Genomic DNA, 12,960 nt, shown 5'->3' with positions numbered 1-12,960 from the left:
ATAGAATATCATTATCATAGTAGTTGACAATCCCTTTAAATGGAACCTGTCACCTATTTTTTGGACTATAAACTGCCAGCACCGCCATCAGGGGCTTATCTACAACATTCTGTAATGCTGTAGATAAGTCCCCGATGTAACCTGAAAGAGAAGAAAAATTAGTTATATTATACTCACCCAGGGGTGGTCCGGGTCCGGTTTTGATCCGATGTGTGTTGCGGTCCGGTCCGGCACCTCCCATCTTGTAGCGATGACGTCCTCTTCTTTGCTTCCCATCACGGCTCCGGCGAAGGCATACTATATCTGCCCTGTTGAGGGCAGGGCATAATCCTGCAGTGCGCAGGCGCCGGGAAAGCTCATAGAGGTTCGGCACCTGCACACTGCAGGACTCTACTCTGCCCTCAGCAGGGCAGAGCAGTGCGCCTGCGCCAGAGCCGCGACGGGAAGCAAAGAAGATGATGTCACTGCTATAAGATGGGAGACGCCGGACCCGGACCGCGACACCCATCGGCTGAAAACCGGATCCGGACCACCCCTGGGTGAGTATAATATAACTCGTTTTTCTTCTCTTTCAGGTTACATCAGGGACTTATCTACAGCATTACAGAATGCTGTAGATAAGCCCCTGATGGCTGTGCCGGCAGCTTATAGTCCAAAAAATAGGATTCCCTTTAAAGTGAACTGCCTAGATTTGAGATCCTATCAGCTCTCTTATAGCCATATTATTATTCTTGTCTATTTTTAGGCTTTTTTCTTTTAATAATTATATAAATAAAATAAACAATAAAAGATTATGTGGATCTTCCAGTTGTAAAAATGTGTATTTTATGGTGATGAACACCTTTATATTAATGCACTGTTGTGCTAAAGGATATGTCTGACATTTGTCAAGAGGATGCCTCAGGTGAGTGCAATCAGGGCAATCCATGATATTGATACTCTTTGTTTCCAGGACATTTGTACACTATGGTAACCCTATGTGTGCCATTTATAAATAGGAAATCTGAGCCCATTGCACCCATGAAAAATTGTGCAGTGATGAAGAATGAACATCTCAGTAAAATCATAGAATGGTAGAATTGGAAGGGACCTTCTGGGTCATCTGGTCCAACACCCTGCACTAAGCAGGATTCATTATATCATCCCAGACAGATGTCTGTCCTTGAAGATTTCCATGGAAGGAGCACTCACCACCTATCGTGGCAGCCTGTTCCACTCATTGATCACCCTGTCAAAAAGTTTTTTCTAATATCTAATCTGTGTCTCCTCCCATTCAGTTTCATCCCATTGCTTCTAGTCTTTCCTTGTGCAAATTAGAATAAAGATGATCCTTCTACAATGTAACAGCCCTTGAGATATTTGTAGACATCTATTAAGTCTCAGGTGAAATATGTGGTGGGGGGCGCTAGTACAAATAAAGGAATACCTGCCGCAAAACAGAACAATACACCACAAGGTTGTAAAAATTAATTATTAGCGTTACCAAGTGTTTGCACTGAAGTATCCCTTGTAAAGACCTCACACTAAATTGGATAGTAAAATCCAGGGGCGTAACTACTGAGGTTGCAGGGGTCGCAGCCGCGACGGTGCCCTGGAGTGATTAGGGGCCCGCCCAGTCCAGCAAAGAAGTAGCTGGCTTCATGTGGGACCTGGGCTTCCATCACGTCCTGCGCCCCCTCCTCCAGCATGGACTCGGTTATTCCTCCCCCTGAGCTCTGCACTCCACCCCCTCAGGTGATGGAGGATGAGACCTGCTGCTGACACCTCTTAGTGACCAGTAATGGAGCTCTGTGACTACAGAGTGCAGGGAGAAGGGCTGTTCTGTGCACACAGGACCTGTGATGACGTCACAGGAGGGGAGGAGTCAGGGGGTCACATGATCAGGGGGCCTCCGAGTGTGCACGACTCTGCTGTGCTGGTTGTCATGGTGCTGGATGAGGTAAAGTTTATGTGTGGGATGTACAGAGCGGAGCCGCGTGTGTACGAGGTGTATGGAGCGGAGCCGCGTGTGTACGAGGTGTACGGAGCGGAGCCGTGTGTATGGAGCGAAGCCGTGTGTGTGCGGAGCAGAGCAGTGTGTGTACGAGGTGTGGGGAGCGGAGCCGCATGTGTACGAGGTGTAGGGAGCGGAGCCGCGTGTGTACGAGGTGTGCGGAGCAGCGCCATGTGTGTACGGAGGAGAGCCATGTGTGTACGAGGTGTGGGGAGCGGAGCCGCATGTGTGCGAGTGTAGGGAGCGGAGCCGCGTGTGTACGAGGTGTAGGGAGCGGAGCTGCGTGTGTACGAGGTGTACGGAGCAGAGATGTGCGTGTATTTTGGCATGGGGGGCCCCATTTGAAAGTTTGCACCGGGGCCCATAACTTTGTAGTTACGCCACTAGTAAAATCACAAAATATAAAATATGAATATATAAAAACAAGGCTGTTTTGGAGTGATTGGTAAGTTGGTTAGCACATTGCTATACTAATTGCAGCAGACAATACTAAAAAATTTATCTCAAGTTATTCATTGCGGGATGTAATTCAGGCATGCTTGCATTGGAGGAAGAAACGCTTCCCCTGTTGTGCCGCACTGAGTTCCCGTGAAGCTAGGACAGGGTTAAGCCACAGTATCACAGGTTTCTTCTAGAGCGCTGTCCTGGCAGGTGACAGACGCTCTGGGTACTCACGGATCCAGCGGTGTGCTAGCGTGGTGATTAGCAGCAAGAACCTGCAGCCTGTACAATGCCAACAGGACCTTCGTGACGTCAGTGGTCACGTGACGGAATCCGGAATGCAGTATGGACCAATTCCTTTCCAACTAGTTTTGGAAAATGCTCGGTTTCCTTCATTAGGGATGGTCCATCACCAGGAATGGTCATCTTATAAGCCTGCGGTTTGTGCCCTAGCATATTAACCCATTGAACAATGGCCTATCAATTAAATGCAAACAGCTCAACTTCAGAGTTGAGACCTCTCGGTATCAGGGAATCCAGATTAAAAATCCATTGACTTTCTGCATTTGTTTAATGAATTGTTCCTCCGGACAATTTGTAGGCCAGTTATTAATGTGAGATTAGCTGATCCCATATGATGATCTGCATAATGCTTAGATATTTCTTAGATGTTCATTAATGCGGACATTAAGTGGACGTTTTGTTCATCCCACATATAATTTACCGCAAGGGCACTTTAATGTATAGATGACTCCTGGCGTGTTGCAAGTGATAGAACCATAAATAGTGAATTCTATATTTCCATTGGACACAGTGTGCTGTTTCATAGTTTTTAAAGTTTTACAGGTTTTACATTTCCGGCATGGGTAGAAACCAGGTTTATTGTTGAAAGGCCTGGTGTGTAATGCTGAGGTAGAATTATAGTTTGGTACAGATGGTGCTATGAGATACCCCAAATTTTTTGCCTTTCTGCAAATGAATTTGGGTTTTGTTGGTAGCAATTCCTCTATTATTTTATCTTCTGTTAGTATCCCCCAATGTTTACCTACAATGTTGCGCATAAGTATTAAAACTATTAATTCTCCTCTCAATCTTCTCTTTTGGAAGCTAAACATTCCCAAATCCTGGAACTGTTCCTCATAGGACATGGTTTGCAGACCGGTTACCATTCTGGTCGCTCTTCTGTTCACTTGCTCCAGTTTGTTGATGTCTTTTTTAAAATGTGGTGCCCAAAACTGGACACAGTATTCCAGATGAGGTTTGATCAAAGAGTAGTAGAGGGGGATAATGACTTCATGTGACCTAGACTGTATGCTTCTGTTAATACATCCCAGAATTGCATTTGCCTTTTTTGCTGCATCACACTGTTGACTCGCTTAGCCCTATTCCTCCCATTCTGTATATGCTTTTTTTATTTTTATTGCCCAGATGTAGTACTTTGCATTTTTCCCCTTTAAAAACCATTCTATTAGTTGCTGCTCACTGCTCCAGTTTCTTTATATCTTTTTGAATCCTAGTATTAGCTATCCCTCCTAACTTTGTGTCAAGAGCAAATGTAATCAGTGTACCCTCAATTCCTTCATCTAATTCATTGATAAAGATGATGAACAATACAGGGCCCAGGACAGAACCCTGTGGTACCTCACTTGACACATTCTTCCACTAAGCCAGTTATGAATCCACCTAACAGTTGCATTGTCCATTCCATACTTAGTCATTTTTCAATAAGGATGGTGTGAGATACTTTGTCAAATGCTTTGCTGAAGTCAAGATATACTATATCTACAGCATTTCCCTGATTCACCCAGTCAGTGATTCTGTCATAGAAGGAAATTAAGTTAGTCTGACATGACTTATTAGTTGCAAACCCATGCTGACTCTGATTAATTACTACATTCTTATCCAGGTACTTACATAAATGTTGTTTAATAATTTGTTCAAAGATGATTCCTGGTACCGAAGTCAGACTCACCAGCCTATAGTTCCCTGGGTCCACGTTCTTCCCCTTTTTGAAGATAAGATAAAACTGAGGAGAGAAAGAGCGCAATAGGGTCTTATCTGGGTAACAGATGAAATAAATTCAGGGAATCTACTCACCTTTTCAAGATAGTTTAAAGCATGTAGATCAATGTCAGCCTGCTGCACGCCCGAGGTTCACGTCCGTGACCACAGATAAAGATCCTTTTGGATAAATTATTAGGCTTATTGTGCGCTGCTGAGACCAAGATAAAGTCACCACATGAGAAACTTTTTAACTCTTTATTCCCAACGCGTTTCAAAGTGGAATATCACTTCTTCAGGGGATGACATAGAGACTGTCATCCCCTGAAGAAGAAGTGATATTCCACTTTGAAACGCGTTGGGAATAAAGAGTTAAAAAGTTTCTCATGTGGTGACTTTATCTTGGTCTCAGCAGCGCACAATAAGCCTAATAATTTATCCAAAAGGACCTTTTTGAAGATAGGAACATTTGCTCTTCTCCAGTCTTATGGGACTTCTCCTGTTCTCCAAGAATTTTCAAAGATTATGGAGAGTGGTTCAAAAATTTCATCTATCTCCTTCAGTACTCTGGGGTGTAATTCATCTGAACCTGGAGACTTGAATTAATTTATGTTAGCTAAGTGTTTCCTCACTAAGTTTCTGTTTATAGATATCCTGGATTCTTCTATTCCTTTAATAGGACAGTGAAGATCAGTTGATGTTACATTTCTTTTCTGAGAGAAAACAGATGCAAAATAGGAACTTAAAAGTTTGGCCTTCTCAGCATCCTTTCTTACCATTTCATCATTCTTATCCTATAAAAATCCTAAAGCATCTTTGACTTTTCTGTTCTTTTTGACATATCCCCCAAATCCTTTTTTATTGCTTTTGACGTCTCAGGCAAGCGTTAATTAGTTAATCTGATTCCTGCCCTGCAGGTTCTGCAGACAGCATTATATTTTAGTAAATGCCAGGATCATGGTCATATGACGGCCTGTATAACATACATCTTACTCCAAGTAAAGCAGACCTGTCACCAGGTCAAAAGTGGCCAGTTTTTGCCATTATTTTATTCCCACTGCTCCCTTGATTCTCATCATGAGTAAAATATGAGCAAAAACTGTCCTCTTTGAAAGGAATAATCGGTCACCCAGGTTTTTGCCACATAATCATCTGAGAGAAGCATAATATAGAGACAGAGACTCTGATTAAAGCAATGTGTTACTGGACTGCTTGCTGCAGTTTTGATAAAATCACTGTTTCATTAGAGGACTAGAAAATCTGCTGTGATGTAGTCCCCCATATTCATAAGCTCTGTATAACAACACCCCAACCACTGATTGGCAGCTTTATTTATACACTGTGCATGGGCAGAAAGCTGCCAATCAGAAGTGTGAGCTGGGTTATACAGAGCTCAGCATGCAGAGAATTGGTAAATCTGCAGTGGATAAAACAGTCTATTGAAACTACAGCAGGCAGTTCAGTACGTGGCATCACTGAAATCAGGGTTTCTGCCCTTACATCATACTGCTTTCACATGGAGTAACAAAACACTATTGACAGATTCTCTCTAACCCTTTTACCCCCAAGCTGGTTTGCACGTTAATGACCAGGCCAATTTTTACATTTCTGACCAGTGTCAATTTATGAGGTAATAATTCTGAAATGCTTCAACGGATCCCACTGATTCTGACATTGATTTTTCGTAACATATTGTACTTCGTGATAGTGGTAAAATTTCTTCGATATAACTTGCGTTTATTTCTGAAAAAAAAGGAAAGTTTAGAAAATTTTGCAATTTTCAAACATTGAATTTTTATGCCCTTAAATCAGAGAGATGTGTCACACAAAATAGTTAATAAATAACATTTTCCACATGTCTACTTTACATCAGCACAATTTTTGAAACAATTTTTTTGTTAGGAAGCTTATAAGGGTTAAAAGTTGACCAGTGATTTCTCCTTTATCCAACAAAGTTTACAAAACTATTTTTTTTAGGGACCACCTCAAATTTGAAGTGGCTTTGAGGGGTCTATATGATGGCAAACACCCAAAAGTGACACCATTCTCAAAATTGCACCCCTCAAGGTGCTCAAAACATCATTCAAGAAGTTTAACAACCCTTCACGTGCTTCACAGGAATTTTTGGAATGTGGGAGAAAAAGAAAACATTTAACTTTTTTTTCACTAAATATTTAATTTAGACCCATTTTTTTTGCAAGGGTAACAGGAAAAAATGGACCCCGAAATTTGTTGTGCAATTTCTACCGAGCCTGCCTATCGCCCATATGTGGGGGAAAACTACTGTTGCTACATGGCAGAGCTCGAAAGGGAAGGAGCACCATTTGACTTTTTAAATGAAAAATTTGCTGGAACAATTAGCAGACACCATGATGCTTTTGGAGAACCCCTCTTGTACCTAAACAAGTGAAAATCCCCCACAAGTGACACCATTTTGAAAACTAGACCCCTCAGGGAACTTATCTAGATGTGTTGTGAGCACAATGAACACTAGGTGTTTCACAGATGTTTATAATGTCAAGCCATGAAAATATTATTTTTTTCTTTCAAAATTTGTATTTTCATAAGGGTAACAGGAGAAATTGCACCATACAATTTGTAGTGCAATTTCTCCTGAGCATGCCGATACCTCATACTGTATGTAGGAGAAAGCTACTGTTTGACTTTTTGAATGTAAAATTTGACTTTTTGAATGTAAAATTTGCTAGAATCATTAGCAGACGTCATGTTCCGTTTGGAGAGCTTCATGATGTTCCTAAACAATGGAAACCCCCCACGTGACCCCATTTTGGAAACTAGACCCACTCGAGAAATGTATTTAGATATGTGGCGAGCACCTTGAACCCCCAGGTGCTTCACAGAAGTTTATAACATTGAGTCGTGAAAATAACAAAATCACATTTTCCCCAGAAAAATGTTATTTTAGCTTCACAAGGGTAACAGGAGAAATTACATGATACATTTTGTGCAATTTCCCCTGAGTACGCTGATGCTCCATATGTGGGGGAATACTACTTTTTAGGCATAGCACAGTACAAAGCTCAGAAGGGAAGAAGCGCCGTATTGGAGTTCAGATTTTGCTGGAATGGTTTAAGGGTTCCATGTCACATTGGCAGAGCCCCTGACAAGCCAGAACAGAAACCCCTCATATGTGAACTCATTTTACAAACTACACTCCCCAATGAATTCATCTAGTGGTGCAGTAATCATATTGACACCATATGTGCCTCACAGAATGTTATATCATTGAGCGGTGAAGAAAGAATAAATTACTTTTTTATCACTAAAATGTTGTTTTAGCCCCAAGGTTTTAATTTTTCTAAGGGCTAATACGACTTTTTTTTTAACAACAAACTGAGGTCCATTTTTTCCTGAGTGCTCCAATACCCTACCTGTAATTGGGAAATATTTTTCAACTACATTGTAAAGCTCAGAAATGAAGGAGCTATAGTGCAGATTTGACTGTAATAGTTTGCGGGTGCCATGACCCACTGGGAGAGCCTCTGAGATGCCAGAACAGCAGAACCCCCATAAGTGACCCCATTTTGCAAACTACACTTCTCAATGAATTCATCTATGGGTGCAGTGATCATATTCACACCAATGGGTGTGTCACAGAATTTGGACAGTGAAGAAAAAATAATTACATTTTTACCACCAAAATTTTGTTTTAGACCAAGATTTTACATTTTCACACACAAAGTGGGTAGAAATGGCACCATAATTTGTCCCACAATTTCTACTGAACGTGGAAATACCGCATATGTGGCTGTACAGTAATGCTTAGCCATACGGAATGAATCAGAACGGACAGAGCGCTATTTGCCTCCTGGAGCGCAGATTTTCCTAGAATAGTTTACAGACTCCATATAGAGAGCCTCTAATTGCTAGAAGAGCAGAATCCCGCTCAATTGACTGCATTTTGGGAATTTATCTACAGGTGTAGAAACGATTTTGGGTGTTTTCCAGAAACAAGCAGCAATGAATGTTGCTGAGTGAAAATTGCAAACTGCTGTTGTAGTGACCTGTATGCTTTAGAGACCAGTATGTTGCAGTCACCAGTATGTTACGCCCAGCCCGTGCTTCTGGAGATATGCACCCATAAGTTGCTTCAGAAATGCCAAACATGTGGACGCTATATGTGGTTTAGGCACACTGGGGGTCAGAAGGGAGGTGGGGCATTTAGATTTGAGAGTGCAAAATTTGCTGAATTTCTTTTGGGGGGCAAGGAACCATTTACCTTTTCCAGAGCCTTTGACCTACCAGTAATGTGGAAGCCCCCTATATTTCCATAAACAGATGATGAGCCTGAGTGGGGACTTGCTTTTTTTGTGGATCGAGTTGAAGCTTTTATTGGTAACACTTTATATAATATTTGGGATCACATTTATCCGGCGCTGTACGCTGACCACTTACTTTGTGGTTACCATCTAAATCTCTGAATGACGTGATTCAGATTAAACCCCCGAGTGATCCAGTCACTATAATAAGGCAGCAAAGTTACTCTTGACTCCGTCTTTCCTATGTTCAGGGGTGTACTTCTTTTCAGAAGTGAAAATAACTGTGTCCGATGGTACTTTTATGCACGCCTAAAAAGATGGACACCGCTGGCTCACCGGTCCTATGGCATCCACAGTGCCTCCATATGAAATTTTCTGCCAGGGGTTCCATCTAAATTACGTATTTTAGAGATTTACACGGAAACACCGGTGTAAGCGTTCAGCATAAGATAAATGTGCGCGGAGCCTTACTGCGATCTTTGGGAGGTAGAATGAACAAAACAGCAGGTAAAGAATTGGTTTTATTTATTTTTTTATGCCGTTCCTCATGCTGTATAAGTGATTAGGTGATTAGGCGGGTTGGTGTGATTACAGGGACACCAGATTTATATCGGGTTGTTCGGCTGCTGCCACACACTAAAAAACTCTTTATTGCAAAACCCGCATCACCACATTTTGAGAGTTATCATTTTTCCATATTTCGGCCCATAGAGTCATGTGAGGGCTTGTTTTTTTGCAGGAAAAGTTGACGCTTTTATTGGTACCATTTTCAGACACATGACATTTTTGGATCGCTTTTTATTCTGATTTTTGCGAGGCAGAATGAACAAGAAACAGCAATTAAGGTTTTTTTGGGAGGGGGTGGGGTTTATTATGTCGTTCTGCGTGTTGTAAAATTAATAAGGTAGTTTTATTCTTCAGGTCAGTACGATTATAGCGATACCACAGTTATATCTTTTTGTAAGTTTTGGTGCTTTTAGACAATTAAAACTATTTTTAGAAAAAATAATTATTTTTGCATCATTTTATTCTGAAAGCTATAACTTTTTTATTTTTTTCAACTGATGGCGCTTTATGATAGCTTGTTTTTGCAGGACAAGATTTTTTTTAGTGGTACCATGTTTATTTATTTAGTCTTTTTGATTGTGTTTTATTTCACTTTTTGTTAGGTGATATGATGGTAAAGCATTTAGTTTTTATGGTGTTCACTAAAGGGGTTAACTAGTGGGTCAGTTTCATAGATCGGGTTGTTCCGGATGTGGCAAAACCAAATATGTGCACTTTTATTGTTTATATTTTTTCAGAAAAATATTTATTTATGGGTACAATATATTTTGATTTTTTTTTAAATATATTTTATTGGTTTCAATATCGTACAGAAATGAAAAGAAAGACATTTCCGAACAAATTTAGAATGTACAAAACTCCTGAACATACAAAACATTTTGTAAATTGTAAATTCCCCAAATACCCTACCTTTTCCCTCCGCCCTCCCTCCCTAACCTCCCCATTATCTTCTGCATTCTAATTGACCAGAAGGTGTTTATGGTATGGGAGTGTGACCGCCCGATTCTTTTAAGAAGGTACCATTGAGTGTTTTCAAATTGGTATCTGAGTTGGTCCCTGGTGACCTGTGGTAGAGTCGGAATAAATAATGACCATGTGGTTAGGAAACTACCTACTAATCTCTCTTTACAGATTAAGGCATCCAGCCAAGCCATGCGGAAAATAAACATTATCTAAGATTGTATGAGTGTCTTAGGTGGCGGTATTGGGCTCAGCCAATGTTGTAATATGCTTTTCCTAGTTGCAGAAGCCCATAATATTAGTGTGGCTCTTATATGTTTTGGAAACTTATTTGGAGCCTCATCTATGTTAAAGAGTGCCCATTGGGGAGTGAGCTTGAATGTTATTCTGCATTTATGTTGGACTTCTGCATGAATACCTTCCCAGAGTTTGCGGATTTTTGTGCAGCCCCACATTTGGTGCAGGCGAATATACCTGAGGACGAAATTTTATATTTAGTATACGGGGTAATATAGGCTCTATGGAGGAGTAATAGGGTCATGTCCGTATAACAACTAGATAAGATAACCCGTCTCTGAATGTTAGTGGCTACCAAAATGTTGCTAACCGTTATATCACGTATGTCTCTTGCCCATCTCACTGGACCTGTAGTGCCACTCTCCCATGACCAGCTGCTACATATCAGAGCGTAGATACTACTAGTTGACGCTATTTGTGACCTATTATTCCTTAGAAAGTTATTCATTTTGTTTGTCCCCTCCTTCTGCTGACCATCCTTCAGGCTCTTTTGGGCTAGGCTTCTAGCTTGAAGGAAGAGGAAAGGTCTATTAGCGAATATAGGGAAACGATATGCTGCAACACTGAACGTGAGTATAGAAAACTTGTCGCCTAGTAAGTCAAGTGCCATCGTGCATCCCTGTTCGGCCAAAGCAACATAAAGGGAGGACAGTTTGCCATGCATGAATTTAGGATTACCCAAAAATGGCATGAAGGGTGAAGAGTCAGAGTGCATGTGGCATATTTTCCTGCATTTTCGCCATACCAGTATGGTTTGCCATAGAGTAGGGTGTTGATCTACATCGATGGGAAGGTTGTAGTTACTTAAGTGTAGTAAAGCAGGGAGCGCAATGTGGGGGTAATATTGCTGATCGAGGTCCACGTTGGCAAAATGGGTAGTTCCCCGCAACCAATCAATAGCATATCGTAAATTTGCAGCCAAATTATAACGCCCAATATCTGGAAGGTTAATACCTCCTGCCTTTTTTGGGGTTTGTAATTTTGGCAGACCAATTCTAGTCCTCTTCCCTGTTCCCCAGATAAATGAATGGAATGCTTTGTTTAGTAGATGTACGTCCGTTTTAGATAATAGTAGGGCAAGAGTCTCAAATAAATACATGAGTTTTGGAAAAATGACATCGTCCGGAGAAGGACAGGGTATAATGTTTCCAAGAGTTTAAAAGGCGAAGTATCGAGGCAATCAGTGGCTTTATGTTTATTTGATATAGGTTGGTTAAATCTGTCAGAAGGTGAATGCCCAGATATTTTATAGAAGAATTGCACCATCTGAAGGGAAATGATGGGATCTCTCTTCCCTGTTTTAATAAGGCTAATGCTTCGGATTTAGTAAAGTTTATTTTAAAACCAGAACAGTGACCAAAGTTATTTAGTGCATCCATTATTACGGGGAGTGCCTTGGTTGGGTTGCAGATGAATAATAGGATGTCATCGGCGAACGCCGCAATTTTGAGTGTAGTGCTCCCCACGGTTAGGTTATTCCTTTATACTCCGACATATTTTGTAAAGTCCTGATTAGTGGGTCTAGGGCTATGTTGAACAATAGGGATGAAAAAAGGCAGCCCTGATGGGTGCCTCTCTGAATTTTGAAAGCTGATGATAGTGCCCCATTTATGGCAAGACTGGACACCGGTTCATGATATATCATAGTAATGGCTTTACAGAACCACGATCCAAAGCCTCTGAGTGCTAGAACATCATGAAGATAGTCCCAAGCGACCCTATCAAATGCTTTGTCGGCGTCTAGGCTGACCACAATAGCCCCAAGATCTCCACTCGCCCTCCCATGGGAAATAGCTCCCAGAGCTGTGCGGATGTTATACGTTATTGATTTCCCATGAATAAAGACAATCTGTTGGGTTGAGATTAATTGGGAGATTAGTTTTTGGACTCTGTTTGCTAATAATTTTGTAAAAATTTTGAAATCTGAGTTCAGCAACGAGATCGGCCTGTATACATTGTGGTGTAGTGACCACTGTATCCACTAGGGGCGATGTATGGATGTCCCAGGAGAGTGGATGAATGGCAAGATACTGAATGACCGTTATGTATCTCAAGGTGGGTGGCCTTGAGATGAAGATTTATTTGTGTGTTAATCAGCAGTGCTACTGCTGAGGTGCTGGTTCAATGTGTCAGGGACTAGTTACCTACAAACCACCCAGGGGGTGTGTTTAATAATGCTATTGTAAAGTGTATATGTGTGTGTGAAGCACCTGTGATGAGGTCATAGATATGTGACCCAGTGGGCGTGGCTACAGACCATATAAGGTGGCCAGGGTAGGTCACATGGGGGTGGGTGCTGGGACCTGGTTGGTCCAGTGTGGAAGGTCCCGTCTGAGTGAGATGGGGCTGCCTTTTGACAGCAAGTGAACGCTGTGTTAATGGCTGCACGTGCCTGGGAGTTCCCTGGAGGGAATGGATGTC

This window comes from Dendrobates tinctorius, unplaced genomic scaffold, assembly GCF_039654945.1.
Source record: "Dendrobates tinctorius isolate UK_male_01 unplaced genomic scaffold, ASM3965494v1 ptg000187l, whole genome shotgun sequence".
Classification (NCBI taxonomy): Eukaryota; Metazoa; Chordata; class Amphibia; order Anura; family Dendrobatidae; genus Dendrobates; species Dendrobates tinctorius.
Note: the sequence above shows the minus strand (reverse complement) of the source record.